We start from the raw sequence: 6000 nt of genomic DNA, 5'->3' as shown, positions 1-6000 counted from the left end.
GAATCTCCGGGTCTGAGTTTATGGCAGAGGATGAAATAACATTAGTTAGGGAGCCAATACACATATGAAGACGTTCATGTTTGAGCCGATCGTTGCCCCAGATCAGAGAGTTCGTCCTCGTAGCAGTAACAACACAGCTATGCCGCCTAAAACATCTCAGCCATGGAGGATCGGCATAGCGGTGACAAACTGGTGTGAGTGCGGATGCTTCCAGATAATGCCTAGGGAGTATGAGTGTGTGTTGTTGAGAGATGGTGGTGATACAGCACAAAATCCCAGCGGATGGTGGCTGTATTACATCCAGTCAGAGGTTCCTGTCAGTCTGTCTGGATGGCGATGTATTGGACATGTCACTAATCCTTATGGATTTCCTGGCAGAATAGGTTTACTCGACCAGTCAGCAGCCGATGTGCCAGTGAAATCATTTCTGAAATGTACCTTGATTATAAATTGTTTAAAGCTAACATCAGTAGTGGGTTGGTGCTTAATATATATAATCAGTCATTTATAACGATATTTATAAAAAGCGCTGTTTGGCGCGAGGGTAACGCATTAACCTTTTGATTAGATTACTAGTTCGAATCGCAGACATCATCGTGATTCATGAAATCTCATTCTAAGCATTAATGGGGCTTGCTCATTATAAATACATTGTGATTTAGTTTCGGTATCAGACTAACTTTTCTTATGATTTTGTTTGCAGAGCATACAGACTGGCAGTTTATCGCCAGTTCACCCTATGGGTACAAGGGAGAATTGGACGAGGTGTACGGCATGTCATCCCTGCGTGTCGTCTCTTCCATAAGAATTAAGTGGCATTTACATGGGGTTTGATTTGAAAACCAGTTCATTTAAATCTAGCCTGCTGTAATTTTTTCAAGCCATATGCCTTATTTAAAAATATAATTAGTTAGATTGGCCACTATAACAACTAGTTCAAGTCTAACCAGAGAAACCTGCTTTGAAGATAAAACTACCGTCAATGCTCACTAATCCCCTGCCCCTGTTGCTAGAGTAGTGACTTCAACTAACTTTGGCTGCCATCTATTGGAAAGGAATGGTAACTACACTGGGCAGCTAGTTGGCAGAGTCAAAGGACACTTCAGTAATATATGCCATTTAGCATATGCCTTTATCCAAAGCAAACTGGGTACATGGTAGTGGAAACAGATCATAGAAACAGGATTACAAAAATACATAGTCAATTACAGGGTTATTAAGGTGTTTTTACAAGTTCCAATGAAACAATAAGAGGATTCACAGGAAAGTCTTGTGATTGCAAGTCTTTGCCTCATGCACAAGATCAATAGACACTACAACTGTAGCTTACCTGAAAGAGGCAGTTGCTACATTCATTTTTGCACTTATAAATTAACGATATCTAACTTGTAGATGCCTCATGAGCATAGTTCAACTTTCCTACAAGATCAGAAACCAAAATACCCAATGTTTGTAAACAAAGAAAATAGAAACAAACACAATATAACCTCAACATGGTCAGGCCTTGCATCCATAGCTCTGTCTATGAATTTGAGAGTGGTTACATTTCTCCAGCCTCATCCCTCAGATTGATACTGAAAGAGGAGCAGGGAGGACACTTTGTTATTGTTTCTACTGCTGATTGCCGCTTTAAGAAGTTATGTTGCAGATTAAGTACACACCAAAATATGTTACAGATACTATAAAAATGGCACATCACTCAGACAGTTAGTGAATACACAGCACGCAGCACAGCAAACAATCAATCAAATACATTTTACAAAGCCCTTTTTACATCAAAATATTAACCACAGTGGTTATGGAGGGTGCAACACTTCAACACCTCAGGAGCAAATGTCAGTTGGCTTTTCATAGCTGAGCATTCATAGGTCGAGGCAGCAGGTCCGAGAGAGCGATTCCCTCTATGGATGGGTCTATCTTTGAATTCGCTGTTGATTGGCCTGCTCCTTCTCTCCATTTTCGGAACACCAGCCCGCTCCCCCAAAGTGACCGCCACTCTCTCTTTTTGGGCACTCAGGAGAGTCCGACTCTCTCTCTATATGTCTACATCTGACATAATATAGTACACTTACCATTGGCACATTGGTCAACGATGCCATGTAGAATCTCAGACAGGAAACACCATGTCTTCTCCTTGATGGGTTTCACCACAAACACCCTGGCAGCCATCTTGAACTTTTGCTTGAAACTGAGCACTCCCTCCTTTCTTGTAACCTTCCGTCTGTCCACTGAATAATTGTGGTCCAAGTCAGCCACTTAGAGTCTTGCAGCCATCCCCTGCTGGCTGAACTTGTTCCTCTTGGGCACGTATTTAGTGTACAGGGCATGTACACTCTTGAGTTCAACTGTCTGAACACACTTCGTCACCTACAAAATGAAATATCTAATTCATGTAACTAGAGATAAATAGGTACTTTTCTTTTAGCACCTGGACGCTCCCACCAGCAGTGGCGGCACAGTCCACAGGTGGTGCATTAATGCCCTCACCCATGGAAGTACCTGAGATGCAGGGAATAAATTAGACACCTGGGTCACTGACTTGAATCATCATAATTATATAGTTCTGATTTTACTCTAAAATATATGACAGTACCTCTGGCTTCCCTATGGTCACCAGCTGTTTCCTCACACCTCACACCTATATGACTGCAGTTTTTGCACTTTTACTGCAGTTTCAAAACGGCAATTTTTTTTGTAAGGGCTCCTTTGTGATGTCTCTATGGTGATGTGGCAAAACCATTTATTTCCAGGGATGAACTGATGACACCTGCTCGACATTGAACAACTCTTTCAGCTTGCTATCAAAGACTATGTATTTCAGATCTTGCACACACTCTTCGATAGTATCTCTTGGCTCGCACTGTGATGATTGTGATTCTGAGCTCTCAGGTTCATACAGCGAGTCCTGGTCTTCACTCATCTCACTCTCCGTCAGCTCCATCTGTGGCGTATAGGGGCAGGACTCGGTTGTATACTGATGGTCGTCAGTGCAATCTAGCTGGGCCTCGAGCTCTTTAGTGATGGTCCCGGTGGACTTCTTCTCCACCGCAGCAGAGGAACACTCAGGCACCCAGGGGTCAGTTTGGCATGCTGTACTAACCGTTCTTTCCTGTTGGTAGAAAAAATTAAGGCATCTATTAGGCTATAGTTATATTCAAGAATCACTGCATATACTGTATATTGTCCATTTTATATCCAAAATGGCCTCAGGGATAACAGATTGTGTCTTGAAATAAACAATAGCCTGAGAAATAACATAGATTTGAATGTAACTCCTTCAGTGTAGCTAGATGAGGTGCAGATATCAAAGCGTTCCAAAAACAAATCTCAGTAAAATGTATTACTTGATTATCTGAGGTGGAAGCTGAACAAATTATATTAATTTGGGGACAGGTCGAAAAGCATTAAACATTTATGGCATTTTAGCTAGTTAGCTTGCACTTGCTAGCTAATTTGTCCTATTTAGCTAGCTTGCTGTTGCTAGCTAATTTGTCCTGGGATATAAACATTGAGTTGTTATTTTACCTGAAATGCACAAGGTCCTCTACTCTGCCAATTAATCAACACATAAACGGCCAACCGAATCGTTTCTAGTCATCTCTCCTCCTTGCAGGCTTTTTCATCTTTGAACTTATATGGTGCCATCTACACTTACCACGACAACCGGCAAAACAGTTCATCTTTCAATCACCCACGTGGGTATAACCAATGAGGAGATGGCATGTGGGTACCTGCTTCTATAAACCAATGAGGAGATGTGAGAGGCAGGACTTGCAGCGCGATCTGCGTCACAAATAGAACTGGCTTCTATTTAACATGGAACCCAAACCGGCTGTGCCATCGTGCATAAATGTATTTTGTCCCCCCACAGCAAACGCAACGTAGCTTGCTGTTGCTAGCTAATTTGTCCTGGGATATAAACATTGAGTTGTTATTTTACCTGAAATGCACAAGGTCCTCTACTTCCGCCAATTAATCCACACATAAAACGGTCAACCGAATCGTTTCTATTCATCTGTCCTCCTAGGCTTTTTCTTCTCTTGACTTTATATTGTGATTGGCAACTTTCATAAATTAGGTGCATTACCGCCACCGACCTCATTCTTCTTTCAGTCCCCCACGTGGGTATAACCAATGAGGAGATGACACGTGAGTACCTGCTTCTATAAACCAATGAGGAGATGGGAGAGGCAGGACTTGCAGCGTGATCTGCGTCAGAAATAGAACTGACTTCTATTTTAGCCCTTGGCAATGCTCGTTGGCGCGCGCGAGCAGTGTGGGTGCAATAATTGAATAATATAGATTTCTAAATTTATTTTGCAACACTCGCATGTAGTCAGCCTGTCAGGCTCCATTACCCGGGTCACCTCCTCCGTTCAATTCGGCTTTGGCTTGACTCCAAAGTCAGCGATGTTGATGATGGTCAGTCAGTAACCCTTACACCCTAACCCTTACACCCTAACCAATTCGCAATCTGGCACTATACAGTTCTTTTGAATTTACTACTTGTTGTTGTCCGCACCTAACCCCACTCTCTTCAATTCACTCTCCGCGCGAAAACTCAATACCACAGAATTTGCTGATTCCTGCCAGTGACACACAGGCGTCAGTGGTTACTATGGCAATTTAAAATGGCGCTGACCATAGCTCAAATACACCTTGTCGACGATCAAAATACTAAATATAGAGATGTTATGTTAAATGCACATGTTTGGTATTAGTGAATTGAATATACAGTGGGAAGAACAAGTATTTGATACACTGCCGATTTTGCAGGTTTTCCTACTTACAAAGCATGTAGAGGTCTGTAATTTTTATCATAGTTACACTTCAACTGTGAGAGACGGAATCTAAAACAAAAATCCAGAAAATCACATTGTATGATTTTTAAGTAATTAATTTGCATTTTATTGCATGACATAAGTATTTGATCACCTACCAACCAGTAAGAATTCCGGCTCTCTCACAGACCTGTTTTTCTTTAAGAAGCCCTCCTGTTCTCCACTCATTACCTGTATTAGCTGCACCTGTTTGAACTCGTTACCTGTATAAAATACACCTGTCCACACACTCAATCAAACAGACTCCAACCTCTCCACAATAGCCAAGACGGAGAGCTGTGTAAGGACATCAGGGATAAAATTGTAGACCTGCACAAGGCAGGGATGGGCTACAGGACAATAGGCAAGCAGCTTGATGAGAAGGCAACAACTGTTGGCGCAATTATTAGAAAATGGAAGAAGTTCAAGATAACGGTCAATCACCCTCGGTCTGGGGCTCCATGCAAGATCTCACCGCGTGGGGCATCAATGATCATGAGGAAGGTGAGGGATCAGCCCAGAACTACACGGCAGGACCTGGTCAATGACCTGAAGAGAGCTGGGACCACAGTCTCAAAGAAAGCCATTAGTAACACATGGATCATGGATTAAAATCCTGCAGCGCACGCAAGGTCCCCCTGCTCAAGCCAGCGCATGTCCAGGCCCGTCTGAAGTTTGCCAATGACCATCTGGATGATTCAGAGGAGGAATGGGAGAAGGTCATGTGGTCTGATGAGACAAAAAATAGAGCTTTTTGGTCTAAACTCCACTCGCTGTGTTTGGAGGAAGAAGAAGGATGAGTACAACCCCAAGAACACCATCCCAACCATGAAGCATGGAGGTGGAAACATCATTCTTTGGGAATGCTTTCCTGCAAAGGGGACAGGACGACTGCACCGTATTGAGGGGAGGATGGATGGGGCCATGTATCGCGAGATCTTGGCCCACAACCTCCTTCCCTCAGTAAGAGCATTGAAGATGGGTCGTGGCTGGGTCTTCCAGCATGACAACGACCCAAAACACACAGCCAAGGCAACTAAGGAGTGGCTCCGTAAGAAGCATCTCAAGGTCCTGGAGTGGCCTAGCCAGGGAGGTGACCAAGAACCCGATGGTCTCTCTGACAGAGCTCCAGAGTTCCTCTGTGGAGATGGTTGTCCTTCTGGAAGGTTCTCCCATCTCT

This window comes from Salmo trutta, chromosome 12 (assembly GCF_901001165.1).
Source record: "Salmo trutta chromosome 12, fSalTru1.1, whole genome shotgun sequence".
Taxonomy (NCBI): Eukaryota; Metazoa; Chordata; class Actinopteri; order Salmoniformes; family Salmonidae; genus Salmo; species Salmo trutta.
This window is presented reverse-complemented; position numbering follows the sequence as displayed.